Below are 17,024 nucleotides of genomic sequence, written 5' to 3'. Positions count from 1 at the left end.
AAAATATAATTCTCGTAGCGCCATCTATGTGCCAAGCCGGTGACTTTTCAATTGATCTGTTCAAGGCAAGATCTGTTGTTGTGGTCAAGGCGACAGAACAGTCCTTCTAGTGATGTCGTACTCGCGGATTCGAATCCTGCTGTGTTATTGCTATAAATGTTTGATATAATTGTGATTGTACATGATTGTGAAGCAAGGGTGTAAAAATCGATAAAGATAATGATCCCAGTTATGCCAGTAACCAGGCTGACTAAGACCGGATGTCTTCTGGTACGATGTCTAAGATTGTCAGTAGCCAGTCAGTAGGCCTAATTCCGAGGACTGTGGTTTAGAGTCAATCAGAGGGCTAACCTAGATAAACCTTATTTAGTAAAGAATAGATTTTAAAATATAACAGAAAGTTTTTATTTGTATTTATAAATCCTACTTGCTTAAATTTAGTCATACATTCATGTTAATGATCTTAGTAATAATACACCTTATTTAATTGATCGAGGAAAAATAAAACTTGGAGCCTTTCACAATTTTCTACATTCGTAACGTAATGAACGAAATTAACAGATCATTTCAAATATATCATTGTAAATTGGTTTTTGTTTTTTTTTTTAGATAGTTTAGGCTTCAATACAGAACTATGCAAATGTAAAAGTAATAATTTCGTTAAAAAATTAATCGGATAAAACTTGATTAATCAAAACTTAATACTGATATAATTGCCACATTGATTCTATTAAGGCTTGATTTAAAATATTACATTTGATATATGCAACTAATGTAAACCAAATTCGAGAACGCAGTCGCTCGAACATCACAACGCATGAAACTGTAACTGATATTTCCAAAAAGAGAAGATGAAGATGAGCCAGTTACATTTTTTTAATCTTCGCAGCGAGACTGTCGTGAACCTGTTTGTTTCGAAATTGAGAGGATCGTTGTCGCAACTTAAGATCTAAATTTGAGGCCTGGTGCTATAAACACGGGGAAAATATGAATCGCCGTTTAAAGTATCTCTCCGTTTTTTATAGTGTGCTTCCTTTTTTTGCTCGTTTGTCGGTTGGCTATATCGTTTTCCTTTAGATTGTATCCTCCGCTATAAATGTATGATATTTTGTTATTGTTAAAATAATAAAATGTTTCGATATTAAGAGGTTTATAATAAAAGACAATTAATTATATTGGTACTAAGATTGAATAATTTTACTGGAAATTTCTCATATTTACGTTTGTTTGAGAGAAAGTAATTCCGCTGCGTGTATCCACAAATTCACATATTTTGAAGTTAATAAAGGAAGATTTTTCTACCTTCGTTATTTTAAGACAGTTAATATTTCTCGGCAGTCAAACATAAATAAAAAATTCGTCTTTAATTCACATAAAAAACTCTTCATATGGCAATGTGAATTTTAAAATAATCATCAATAAAGGTTAATAATAAAGTGAAAACTTATTTCTATTAATTCAATATTATTCACTTATTTCAAATATAGCACAAAATATATATCATTTTTTTACTTTAAATTGCTTTCACTATAATACATATCATTCATATACGACTTTCCCCATTTTTTTTGTGGCAACATAGCAATACCATGTCCAACAAATGTTGTTGATTTGATACCTGTCCAGTCACCGATCTATTTAACACTTCTTCAGAATTTCGAGACCGTGTGACAGACAAACCACGCGTAAAATATTTCATTATTAGGAAGTTTATAATACAATTATTTTCTGTTATCCAAAAATTCATTCTTTTGGCACTGATAATGAATATTTTTACTAGCAATATCTCATATTTATGTTTGGTTGATTTAAAAAAAGTAGTTCCGTCGTCCTGTTCCCATATATTAACATGTTTTTAAACATTCAGATCTCTTGATCTTATCCTTAATTATTAATCTCTCAGATGACTCTACTTACTTCGGTCTTAGATTTACCCAAATTGAAATGATACAGAGAAGATTAGCATGGATATTGCGTAACAATTTTTCAGTATAATACACCGTTGGGAACAAAGATGCAGAAACACACATTGGTGTTCTTTTAAGCAGCTAAATCAGCTAAACTGAGACCATCATTCTAACAAGGATTAAGTTTTAAAATGTTATAAAATTATCTGTGTTTGTAAAAATCGACCACCGTAATTAGAAACCAATATACGAAACTATGGCATGGCATTGACTGTCAAGCACTTTCCGATAAAGTGTAAACTATTTCACAAAAACAAAAATATTATACTTATATATATCTCTACTTCATTTTGTAATAGTAAATATGTAGTACACATTTTTGCGATATGTGCTCCTTATTTTACAATGTTTACTCATTATTAATGTCAATATTTTTATTAACATTTATATTTTTAACGTTAAAATTTTATATAGTTATATAATTTTAATTTTTACCTGTAAGCTTGTAATATTCTCCGGGTATATCAATGGCCACCCGTACTTTCAAGAATTATTGCGTACCTAATATTGTCCATTCCTTGCTATATTTGACCATCCTTTTTTCTACTCTTGTCATTCAGAGTTGTTGATGAACGAAATAGTTTTAATATCACAATTTTATTTTCACCGATATCTATTGGTGATAGTGCAAGTCTTGATTATAATTTTTCAGTTTGTATTTTTGAGTTATATAGTGTATACATACGTCAATCACAGTTGTCTAATTAAAAATATCTGCTGTGATATTAAAAGTATCTGTGTGACTTATGATCTTGCCACCCCGTCTTGTCATAATTGTCGGTTTTTTGCTTCATCAATTCAAAAGTGATGATTTTGATGGTAGAGGATAGTCTGTGGTATCAAACGAGTCAATTAATTATATTGGACAAAAAATCCACCTTAAATTATTGAGGAACTTTCAGAGTGATTAGCAGTTGATGAATCAACTGCTTCCATGTTATGTGTAATAAGGAAGGAAATGAAGAGAAATAGCTACCACAGGAAGACAACAAAATGTAGAAAAAAAGAAGATTTTTCTGTGGTGTAATGGCTAGCGATGAAAAGTGGATCTATTGCATCCACATCGATACTGAAGCGAAATGTTTAAGCCGAATTATTACAAACTAATAAAATCGAATGAAAGTGTTACTCTAGATCACTAGCAATGTCAATTAAATAAACTGATTGACGTATTGTTCTAAATTAGATAAAATAGAGCACTAGGGAGTTACAAACGCAAAGTCATCATCTTTGTAATAATGCTCGGTTACACGTTGTAAAAATGGTGAAAGACACACTGTTACAGCTTGAATGGGAAATAATTTCTGTGAGAATTCACTTAGCATATTACAGCACATAGCGCAGCATCCTCATAACGTCTTCCGATCATTTGCCTACATCAATTCAGCATAGCTTAGTTGGCACACAGCACAACCAAAGAAAAAATGAAAAGTTAAAGAAATGCTTTTTGAAGTGCAAATATGATCAGAATACTTGCAAACACAAAAGTAATACCTCTAGTATTCAATATATCTCAAGTGTGTTGACAAATACAGTACACAGTGACATAGTATCATTGCAGCTTAACCCTCATATACTATTAGAATATTAGAATTTAATTAGCCAATGTGTAGTTTAAACAATTCAAGTAATTTCCATAATTCTTAACGTCATGTAATAACACCAGTAAAGAAGGAGAGTTACGGATTTATTGTTTAGCCTTCCTCAAAATTGTTTGCTATAAACTATGTAAATACATTCAAAAATATTTTACGTTACTCCAAAGAAGTCGTCAACAAACTAGGAACGTGAATGAAGAATTTATATTCCTATGCGAGCTTGTCAATAATAAATCTATCCTGATTATAGGACTTGTCATTTGAATAAAGAAAATAACAGTTATTATGATTAAATGGCCCTTATTTCCCGTGTATTACGTTTACGCTATCCTTCGGTTAATGGATATTGGCGTTTCTTAAAAATCCAAAACAACATTACTAAAACACGTTGCGTTATAGCAGGCCTTGCATTACAAAAAACGATCTTTTTTATGCTGGTTGTAGTAACATGTCCATGGTTAATAAATAGAGTTATTTCATTTTATTATTATTACTAATGGGAAAATTTATCTCTTTGGTTAATAGAACAATTGCTAGGTAAGTAAACAAGTTTTAATATTGCTGGTCACTATATATCTGTTGTGTTATATAAAACATTTATATATATAGAGTAGAAAAAATGACCGACCGCTATTTTAAGAGATACGCTGGCGCGACAAGGACATTTTCACGATACCATCATCGAGAATTAAGTTGACATTTGAACGAAAGTGTTGTTAGTTTATTAAGGAGGATTTTTTTACCTTCGTTATTTTAAGGCCGTTAATATTTCTTGGGAGTCAAACATAAATAAAAAAATCGTCTTTAATTAGCGAAAAAAATCTCTTAAAACTTTTGATAAGGCAGTGAGTATTTTATAATAATGATCAATAAAGCATAATAATATATTTTTTATACGATTGGAGTCAAAGCTTATTTTTGTTAATTGAATAACTTTTATTATATAGATTGTAAGATTTGCATCCATTGTATTCTAAATATATGACAGGGTGTTAAAATATATGTTATTTTTTCACTTTAAAAAGTCTATTAGGTGCTACACAAATTTGTGTAATACATATTAATCATATACGATATTTTCCCTCCTCCGACAATATAGCGATACCATGTCTAACAAAAAAAAAACATAAATCGATACATTTAGCACTTCTTCAGAATTTCGAGACCATGTGGCAGACAAGACATATTGCATAAATTTGAACAAGTGGTAATCAGAAGGCAGTGTCTTGTGCATATGCTGGGTAATATAGAACTTTGAACCAACAATAGTGAATACTTCACAAGTTTTGCATCATGTATCAGAGTGTTGTCTTGCAGGAGGATTACTTTGCGTTTACTATTTTCTATTGCAGGCTTTTTCGTACAATATGCCGTTTCATTTATTTAATTAAAATTAAACAGTTTAATTCAGTTTCATAAGCCATAATACTCTACACCCATTCAACTAACCTTTTTTTCTTTTTGCATTATTAATCTCAATTTTATGAATGAAAAAACAATATAATAACGATAATTTTTATTTATTAAAAAAACTTTAAAAAAGCATTAAATTTCTAACACTGACCAATGCAGAACGATGGGTGAGAGAAATGCTAAAATTATTCAGAAAAATTAATCTGCAATTGCCTTTGCGTTGTTTATCTTTAAAATTATATAACCAATGTTAAAAAACACACAGCTTAAAAACATTCAGTTTGCTGTGTTTCGAAATACCATCAAAATGAGGATTACGATTTATTTTAGATTTATACTCAAAACATATTTGGAAGTAACAGATTGGAAAATCTGATAATGTTAAATAAGTGAACGTTGCTTTTCAGCTGAATAGTAAAAAGTTATGTCCGCTCTATGAAATGATGCTGTTGCTATGATGTAATATGATTCCTTTTATTGTATCTTTACTGAAAACAGTGGGCAAATAATTTCCTTAATAGAGTTGCCATACCTATAAGTTTGTAATGTTCTCCGGGTATCTACGGCCACCCGTACTTTCAAGAATTATTGCGTACTTAACTTTCTCTATTTCTTGTTATATTGGGCCATTATCCTCCTCTTCATTCAGAGTTGTTGGTGAACGAAATAAATTTAAAATCACAATTTTCTTTCCGACGATATCTATTAGCGATAATGCAAGTAGTAATGATAGTTTTTCAGTTAGTATTATTTGATTATACAGTGTATACATATGGCAATGATAGTTGTTGTTTAATTATAAATATCTGCTGCGAAGTCTAACCATCAAATACCTTAAAAACGTATGGCGTTGCTACTCCGTCTTGTCTTAAATGTCGGTTTTCTGCTTCATCAATTCAAAAGTGATGATTTTGACGATAGAGGACAGACTGTAGTACCAAAAGAGTCAATTAATTGTATTAGACAGAAATTCACATTAAACTATTGAGGAACTTTCAGAGTGCTTAGAAGTTGATGAATCAACTTCTGGCAATATAGCGATATCGTGTCTAACAAATAGTATTGATTTGATAGCAGTCCAGTCATCGATACATTTAGAAATTTCGAGACCGTGTGACAGCCAAGACATATTGCATAAATCTTAACAAGTGGTAATCAGAAGGCAGTGTCTTGTGCGTATGCTGGGTAAGGTAGAACTTTGAACCAACAATAGTGAATACTTCACAAGTTTTGCAACATGTATCAGAGTGTTGTCTTGCAATAGGATTACTTTGCGTTTACTATTTTCTATTGCTGGCTTTTTTGTACAATTGTGCCATTGAATTTATTTAATTAAAATTAGTTGACATATACAGCAACAGTTTAATTCAGTTTTATATGCCATAATACTCTACACCAGTTCAGCTGACCTTTTTTTCTTTTTGCATTATTAAACTCTATTTTATGAATGAGAAAACAATATAATAACGATAATTTCTATTAAAAAAAAATTAAGAAAAAGCATTTAATTTACAATAAGGAATTAATATTGTATATATTTATCTTAAACAAAATCTAAATTAAAACAAGGGTACGTAATAAATATATCCAATGTGATTTCATTCTTTAGGTTAGGCGTCAAATCAGATGTTGATAGTAGCAATAAGTAATCATTATGCTATTCAGTTATTAACCTACGGCATTTTTTTCACATAATTAAGAAGAAAGAAATCTTTTTAATAAAAATAAGTTAATCCAAAACTACTTAAGGATTCGAGGGCTGTTATGACAATATACAAATCTTCTGTATATACTAATTTTCATATATACTAATATTCTTCTGATAACTTTTGCGCTTCCGAAGAATTTCCGAACGTGAAGAAACGTTCCTTATGGTCAATCATTGTTTCTTTATTCCTATTTTTCCTTATACGGACTGTACTTTTACTTGGCCCATTGTAATACTTAGTAAAGTAACTGCGTTATTTATTGAGTAATTATCTAACATTAAAAATAAAAAAATAAAATATTTTGACAAAAATATTGAACCAACTTCAAAAAATAAATAAGAAACTCACTAAAAAGTAAAAAATAATCAAACTTATATTTTTAATAATAGCTTAATAGCTACTTAAATCTATTTATCTATTTACAATATTATTTTAACTACTACCAACAGATCAATTTGAAGTTGGTACCGAGCCTAAATAATGCAAAAATAATAATACAATTTTGTGACATATTCACAAAATGAAATTACGAACAAAACAAATCTATTTTGTTGTTTGGAACTGACTTTTTAGTGAGTTCCATATATATTTTTGAAGTTCGTTCTATTTTTTTGTTAAAACTATTTTATAAAATATTCTTTAAAACTATATAGAATCAGAGCTTCAATGGTCAGATATTAAATGAGTGGAATAATAGTAAAAAGCAACCTACTATTTATCCACCATTAATTCCATTATCTATCAGAATTCTGATGTCCCAGTTTTACGTTAGTACGTTATAAATGAACATGCTTTAATAATAAATTAGTTAATTATTAACAAATTAATTGCTGAAGAGAAACATGTATATTTAATATATCTGTTCTTCTGATTTACTTCTTGTTCTTCTATTTTCTGGTTAGTCTTCAACATTCTGCATCTTCAGATTACAATTATTTAAAGGTTTTTATTTTGGATACACCATGGCGAGTTAAAAATTCTGCTTGGTTACTTTAAATATGACTTGAGATTTAACTTTCTAACCTTCACAAACTGACTGAATATTTATTTGGAAGTTGTTATGTATTGGATTAAAAATATTAAATTTAAATTGACATATTGTTAAACATTTTTTTGATCCTAAATAAAAGCTGACATATTTATCAATTTATTATAACGATCACGTTATGAAATAATAATCTGTTGAGTGTTACATATAACACTGAGCCCTGAATGCCAATTAAATGATATTCAATTTTACGTTACTGTTACTGTTGCCTCCACAATAAAACCCAATCACAAATCAAACCTATCAACAATTGATGCAGGAGCGGGCAAGAATCGCTTTATATTTTGTCAACCATCCGACCAATATCAATTTTCGAAATCTTTTCTAATGCGTACTTTCACGTCGATGCTACACAATACGTTTTTATACCCGCCGAGGTATTAACAAGGCATCGCAAGAGCCACAAGATATTCGTACTGGCAGAGCGAGGTTTATGCTCCTTTAAAGATATCATCTCTGTTGGAGTTTGGTTTAATGGTATTTAGCGACCCTGAAAATATTTTACGTACGTATATGGAAGTAATAATTGCTGTATGGCGTAAATATTGCCAATGGAGCATAGTTCAATGTTTATTTAAGAATCTTTTGTATGCAAATATCATAATATACACACACATATATATATATATATATATATATATATATATATATATATATATATATATATGTATCATATGTATATCCCAGAGAGATGTTAGAGAGAGAATGTTATTAGTACGATAATGATAATATTATCGTAGAAGGCTGCAAATAGGAAGCGACTAAATATCTCAGACTGGCAATGATAAAGTGAATTGAAGTGAATGTACAACTTGAACAAGTACATTTTGAAGGCAAAATGGTCAAAAAATCAGCAAAACTACTAATTCGTCTGATAATAGGCAAAACTAAGTATTTCTTAGTACCGTGATACATTAAGTGCTACTTTCATTTGCCTTAGAATAGTGGAATATCTTGATATGTACCAACTATAAACTATGTGTCATCTCTACTGAAGACTATCAATATATAATGAATTGCGCTCAGCCTGAGCTAAATGTTGAAAAAAGAAAAGTCTCAGACAAGCAGATAAAAGTAAAAATGTAATGGCTGAGAATAAATATCTTATAATTGACAAAGGTCAGAAGCAATGAGAGACAAGACAAGAAATAGGAATGTAAATTGAACGCTTATCATTGGATATGAAACTAGAGCCGAAACATTCAGAATGTATTAGAAAAATACGTCTGTCAATGGTATGTGTAATTAAGTTAATTAAAAATGGTTTAAAAGCAAAACATCTTTAAATTGATAATTAATTGTTTATATTTTGGTATTTTTTATTAGTCCTGATATTGGCTTACTAACTCGATCACCTAGTAAGTCAAACACACTATGGTAGGTTTATAGCAATTATCTACAAGAAGACCGGTACAAGTCTTGAAGTCACCACAACGCCCCTGTGGACATATATATCGAAAGATAGAAGAGTCCTGCAATAAAGCAAGTGGAGATTTTAGTGGTGATTTAAATTTTTGTATAATTACTTTTTAATATTAGAAATTAACGGGTAGCAATATTTTAATGATATAGAAATTCACATATAAAAACTTATAGCGAAAAGTCTGGAGATTTTAGATTTACCATACCAAAAGAAATTGTAACGAAAATAAAAGAAAACATTAATCCTAAACTTGGAAAGCAACCAAATTAAGGCCTTATAGGTCATCTACCATTTACTGGTAATTTAATAAAGGATTACAACATAATCCAAGCACATCAATTTGGCTTCAGAGAAAAACACTTAAACTGTAAACCAAATTCATTTAACTACAGATAATAATGAAAATCCACATGAACAAAGAGTGGTTTATTATGCTGTTTTTCTACATGTGGTGCAATATTTTGACTGGGTATATTACGAAGTTCTAATCTTAAATTAAGAAATATTTTATGCAGACGGTTTGCAGACTTGTTAAAATCTTGTTTTTAGGATACTATTGGGTGTACATTATGTACACCGGTAATGTTTTTGAGTTAATTACCATAATGTTTGAGGTAAAGATCACGAAGAAACAGCAATGATACTGCAAATATGACAAGTAATAATTGGATGGAGTGATGCAGAATCAGTTTGAAAGAGAGTAATAATTAGAATAAATAATATATTCAGGTGTTATATGCTAACGCACTTTGGGAAATACATAATGATGTATTAATTCCGTACTCGCCTTACTTGTCTATGCAAGAACACAGAACAGGCAAGAAGAAGGCAATAAATTAATTTGTATATTAAGATTGTACTAGGCATGTCTAATGTAGGTTGTAATTAATGTTTAAAAAAGTCTACAACAGAAAATTATTCAGTAATGAGACTTAACGCGGATCCGAGCTAAAAGGTTCATGCAAAAAAAAGAAAGAGCTTGATATTTAATTTAGATAAATATTTCAACTATTTAGAAAGAAAGTCTGCCCAACATTCAATAAAGTACTGCTGTATAGTAAAATCCTTAAGCCCATATGAACATATGGTATCCAGATATGGGGTTCTGTCAAAAAGAGCAAATCTTGAATAAAATATTGAGAGTTCTTGTTAATGCTGCGTGATACTTCACAAGTACTGATCTCCGTAGGGTAAGGGAGCTATTAAAACCTCAGATTTATGAATACAAACTTCTTCACCATATTGCTAGTGCAAAAGAAGAGCAAATTACTTACGCAAATGATAATATTAATGTAAAAAAGTTGGAGGAATGTAAGAGATCTTAATGGGAAAAACTATTGTTTCTCTAAATAATTTAGGTCTGTATAATATTCATTACATAACACTCTCTGAACAAATATTATACAGGTTGTAATTTTTAATAATCTCTAGAGATATTATTTAATAAAAAATAGGCAGTGAAATATTTCAACATGTTTACTAATTTAAATACTGTTTCATACCTAAATAGTACATCAGTTCTGTATTTTCCTTTCGAAGTCTTTAACATTCCAATGTTAAGACAAAACTCCAACAATTTAACAACAATACAATTTCAAGTCCTACCGCTACCAACGCACCAAGCCGCATCGGAATGCCTTCGGAAACACGAAGAACCTTTTTACATACCAACATTTTCCTCTTGGTGCCGGAGGAATATCATCTAATCATCAGCGCAACGTTTCTATGGTAACCCGATCACCAAATCGAAGTTTTAATTGCAGCGCGACTGCGACGGGCCCCCAAAAAACACCCAAAGGACACTAAAGTGGAAAGTGTAATTTAATCAGGTGGAATTTCAGATTAGGTACCCGATCCTTTCACCGGCGGTCCGTTTCAACCGGCGGCCTATCGTCGGTATAATCGTGCGGTTCTTCGGCTTTTAAATCGACACCCTTGTTATTTACGATGTAGGTCGGACCAGGACAGAAACTGAAGAAGTAGGAAGACTTTCTGTTTCTTTTATGTACTCAATATATCATAGTATTGGTTATATATAGTCAAATAAAAACAGCAGTACTAAAACTCAGAGTTTTACATTTTGGTACATTTTGGCTCTGATATATAACAAAATTATGGTCTAAATAAAATAATGAAATAAAAATGTTATGTACTATAATTTATTTTAATATTATAATACATCTAATACATATACTATCGAGGAACGTAAAACTACAATTAATTATACAGCCACAATAATTTATAGGTTAGGGTTGTTTTATTATGTATACATTGAACTTTTTTCCACACTAGTATAGGTAAAGTTCTAGACGCGTTCTTCTCTATAGTGGTATTCCACGAAGGCCTAATCCACATAATTAACAATTGTATATCTGAGTAATGTATTCTACTTTTATTAGAGAGCATATTCATGTTTTATGCTTAGTTCTTATTTCCTTCGATGCAATATTTCTCCTTAGTTTGTCCTGTTACTACCTGTATACATCTTTCTTGATAAAACTACTTTTAATCACTGCATTCTCCTTAATGCACTTGCCATATCTGCAAAACAGTTCGTATTATCTCTCTCCTCATACATTTAAACCAATAGTTCATGTATATTCTGAACAATAACATACATGATCACAAAGCATTCACACTCCATAATAAAATTTCCGACAATTAAAGTATATTAATTGTGCAGTGATATTTAGTTATTTCCTCTTTCATCTCCCTGTCTTGGTAATTGTCAGCATTGAATCATAAACCAACATTCATAAAGTTTTATTTAATCACTGTCACTTCCAGAAACACTAATCAAGTTAATAACTAAGCCATTTTTTCCAATCTGTCAAAAACTTGCAAAAGATTCTACCATTGTCAATTTCTTCTTCAATATGTCTAATCTAGCTCACACAAACCGAATGTGTTATTTTCGACAATACCTATTTCTATAAATCCAGACAGTTCTAGTTTGAATATCGTCCTCGACCTGAACGAATATTGTAATAATTCTTGGCAATACCCCATGTCAACTCAATTGGATTAAATATACTATTAAATATAGGAAAGAAGACGTAACACTCTGTGGCCATAACATTCAGTAATCTGATCTACCATGTATGTTTTCTCAGGGTTATTTCTAAAGAAGTAAATTACATAAAATTAATATTCCATTTATATTTACCCAGTAACAATTTGAAAGTGTTCATTCTCTAACATGGTTTTCTCGAAGCTTGTTTTATGTACTTTAAGGATATTACCTTGAATATATTTAATGGAATTCATTATAGGAATTATCTGCGAAAATTAAAAGCAACAAAACATAATTATTTCAAAATAAAATCCTGCGAGATATTCTAGATGCACCCAGAGATTTTACAATTACCAATTACCAAGAACAATTACCTGCACAGAGACCTTCGGATTACAACAGTCATAGAGGAAATTTTCAACAAGATACGAGTAAATATTCCACTTCTATGGAAACACCTAGATAGTGCTACTTTTGGACAACACTGAATTAGCACGCAGACATAAGTGTAGCAAACCATGTGATTTTGTGTAGTTATATAGTGAAGTAATACTAAATGGAAATACAACTGAAGAGTGCTATTAACTTTTAATTTATTTTATTTGAAACTAAGTTAAAACCAGTGGATCTTCCTAGATATGTTTCTGTAATCTATTCAAAGTTTTTTGTACTAACGTCATCAAGATGTTCAATATATTGCCTACCGCAATTTGTAAATTCGTTTCAGAATCAGGCAATATTTTCCTTATCATTTTATTCTATTTAAAAAGAGGCACAATGCTGTCTGATAAGTTCGAACATGTAACCGAACCATCCTCTTAAAGTCGTCCAGTTGTCGAACGTATGCAACATTCTCAAAATCAATAGTAATAAGAGGTTATAACGTGAATCTGTAAACTATTGTGGGAGTATAATTAACTGAAGTTTTTAAATGTATTATAATGTTAAAATAAATTATATTTAATAACATTTTTGTTTAATTATTTTATTTATATTAGAATTTTGTTGTATGTCAAAGCTCAACTGAACTAAAACTCAGAGTTGATGCGGCAACATTGCGACGTTTCCATGTCACAAATTTAGATGACGTATGTAGAAACTTTTAACGGGCTATACCTTTAAGTAAGCGTAAATACCCTAAATAGTACCTAGATTATAGATTAGCTCGAGTGTAGAGCCAGATCTTCAGATAAGTCGGTAGAACATTTCTTATTAATCAATTTATATAAATTACTCTATAAAAAATTAAATCAAAAGTCACAGAGGTAAACATTTTGCGAAATATAGGCCATATTAAATGAGAAATGCAAACTTGTATATGTAATCGAATATGTTACTTTATACGAATGTTAATACAACCATTTTATATAATGTTAATATATGAAGATGGATTTTACTTGAACAATTATATCCTATAGGCTATTATTTAAAATAAACGACTTGCCTGTTATTGTCTCGCCCACAGGGACATTTTTAACAATCACCAAGTAGTTTTCGATGTAACGGCCTCTGTATTGTTAAATTTTATATCGACATTTCTTCAGTTACAATGAATTAAAATTCCATTTAGGTAACCAAGAAAAAAAAAACGTTATATGAATGAACATAAACTGTTTTATATTTTAATTTAGTTTATTTTTGCGAATTATATCTTTTATATCATGTTACGCAAAATGCAGCGCAGATCAGAATTAAAATGAAAATTTTCTGCAGCTTATAGCAGCAAAATGCAGCTAGATCAATATGATCGAAAATTAAATAGATTGGTTTATCAATAAATCATAAAGACAATTTGTATACATGGGGTGCAAATATGGGGTTATCCTGAAACATCAAATCAACTAGTAATCCAACGCTGCTTAAACAAAGTTCTTCGATTAATTATTTACCGAGTTATTTTACGTAGACAATGGTGACATCGAAATGATTTACGACGTATTTACGAGGTAATCCGAGATTTTGATTTAAAGCGCGAAATTAGGTTACTAAATGACAGCAATGTGGAAGCAGCACAGCTAATGGACATCACGCAGGGAATCAGAAGATTGAAGCGAACCAAAGCACACGCACTTCTATAGTGATGTAGTTATTCCTTGTTCGTCTTGCTTGTCTATTAACGCAAGTACAACAGAACAATAGTAATAGATTAATTTGTAAATTAAATTTGTACAAAGCATATCTAAAATAAGATGTAATTAATAAAAATGTAATTTAAGATATACTAGTGACTATCTCATTAATATTACAATATTATTTACACATATATATTTGGACAATCTACTGATTTGACTTTTTACGAATTTTTACATTCCGAAGACCTTACACTAAATTACATTAAAAAGGTTTTTTTTGTAAATGATCATTTATGAAAAATATTAATATAATTCTATTATGCCCAATTGGACAATTTGAAGGAATCAATCGCCCAAAGGAACTAGCTTTGGCCCGTGGGGCTGGAATTTTATTTCATCAAGACATTAGGCCAGACTCATAGATAGCGCTTGAAGCTCTGAGAACTAGGTTGGAAATTATATATTCCCTTGTACTCCGGACCCAGCACTAAGTTATTATAACCTTATTCTGTTCATGATGAAATATTTTGCTGGCGAAATATTCGCCTCATGAAAACGAAGCTTGTAATAATCTACTATTTCAGTTTTTAACTATAGAGACAAGGGATTATACGAAATAAGAATAATGGAATTACCTTCAAAAGAACAAGTTATCAAACAAAGAGGAGCATATTTGTTCTATTTAAGGTCATTCTGATATATTTTTGAAAGAAACCTGCACTTTCTCACAAAAGCTAATGGTTTTTTTTAACTCACAAAAGCTAATGGTTTTTTTTAACTACAGTAATTATATTCATTCAACATATCCAACAAACAACTGCAATATTATTTGGTAACTTTAGTTTTGAGAAATGGAGAAATTTGCAAATAAATTAAATTTCTAGTTTCTGTTTGGTTTCTTTCACGGATAAATGGAAGTGTGTAGAATTATTAGTATAAGATAATTTTAAAAATATTTGCAAACAACAATGTTCTCTCTATCAAAAAAATACCAATACATTTTATTTGCAGTGATAAACGTAATTTTAAAAATTTTAAAATAATTTAAAATGGGAAATCATTTAAACTTAGGCTTCGTGATGGTCACCTATATTTTTCCTGAGTAAACATGGGGTATTGTAATTATATTGCTTTATCGCTATATTTGAGATAATTGTCATATTGTGATTTCTAACCCTTTAAGGAGCCTTCCAACAATTCCTAATACTATCAAATTTTACAAACAGCCCTACCGCACGACTAGAAAAATAACTTTAATCAATATTGTTTTCATTACGATCTTTAAAATTATACTGCGTATAACAAGACTGGATCTTTCATTAATTGGACTTCATATTTATACTATTTTTTATATGAGATTGAAATAATTTGTTTAACTTAGTATTATCCGATAACAGTACCTGTCTCAACTGGTGCAAATTAAGGTGGTGTAAAACTGTTTAAGTCTCTGGATGATGTTATATGATTATGTTATATCATCAGTAGATAATAACAGATTATTTACTGAATATATTCTGATCAGCTTATCTGGGGAAAAGATATTTTTTTACTATTCCTTATAATTAATAATATTAATGACAGCCAGGCAAATTTACTTCTCCAACTATATTTTTCAATAAAGTATCATTCTAAAAAAAACCGAAAATATTTGGAAACAACCTTGTTCAATAAAATTTAAAGCTAATTCAGAAGGAAATACTATGGTAATAAAAAAGATCATTATCATAAAGAAACAGATTCCTGTCACCCGATCCGTTACAAACGCAGAACAATATCTAACACCAATTATAGTTCGCGACCAAGCGCCATAACTGACAACCCAAAATTAATGGTTAGAGGCCCGTCCTCGCATTTTTGGACCGTAAACTCACATTTTACACAATCCAATTACGTAAGAACCAATTAGGAAACAGTTAAAACTCAAAAACTGAGCCATAAAATATCACGCCTTTGAATCGGCGCGATGGAGACGCGGCCATGGGAAATGGCCCCATAAAAAAACGCCGAAATAGACTTTCAATGGTACCGGGATTACCGTCCTATCGACGGATTTGGAAAACAAAATAGATAAAGGAGATAAATTAGAGTCTTCTTGCCTAATAAGTAGGTAGTACTCGCATTATGTTTTGATGACGACGTTCGATAGGAGGTTTCGGTTCCTGGTCCGGATGGATATCAAACGTTTACCTAAAGGAACGATCGGACAGCGACCAAAATAACGGTCATCAACGAAATCATATGGGCAATAATAAAAAAACAAGTTTCTCTCCCGGTTCAGACCTGTTGTTTTGTTTTCTTCTGGTTTCACGTCTAGACGTTTATTGTCTATTAATTTTCTGGTTTAATTATTAAAATTGTGAATATAGATGGCGATATTTAGCAAAAATTCTCCAGGTAAAATAATAAATTGAAAGATGTATTTTATAAAATGGAAACGAAAATATTTTCGGAATATATTCACTTGTAATTTCGTATTATGGGAAATATATATCCCAGTTTAATAATAATTGTTGCAATTAATTATTTAATTTTAGTTCATTGCAATTCTTTCTACAGTATAACTTAATGCATCCATACTCACTAATTTATATGGTAGCTAACCTAAAGGCCTGAAAGATACCTCTACATTAGTTTTTAACTTCTCATTTTACTTAATTATTTGTCAACCAATGTAATTGGAAAAATTAATCTCGCTACACGCTAATCAACTGATGATTTTTCCTGCCTTTCCCTTTATACTTTACAAGTCATTTTATTAATTCTTAGATGTAATTAGTTCAA

Source organism: Rhynchophorus ferrugineus, unplaced genomic scaffold, assembly GCF_030347505.1.
Source record: "Rhynchophorus ferrugineus isolate W39M unplaced genomic scaffold, kcgeb_rfMv2 rfM3, whole genome shotgun sequence".
Taxonomy (NCBI): Eukaryota; Metazoa; Arthropoda; class Insecta; order Coleoptera; family Curculionidae; genus Rhynchophorus; species Rhynchophorus ferrugineus.
This window is presented reverse-complemented; position numbering follows the sequence as displayed.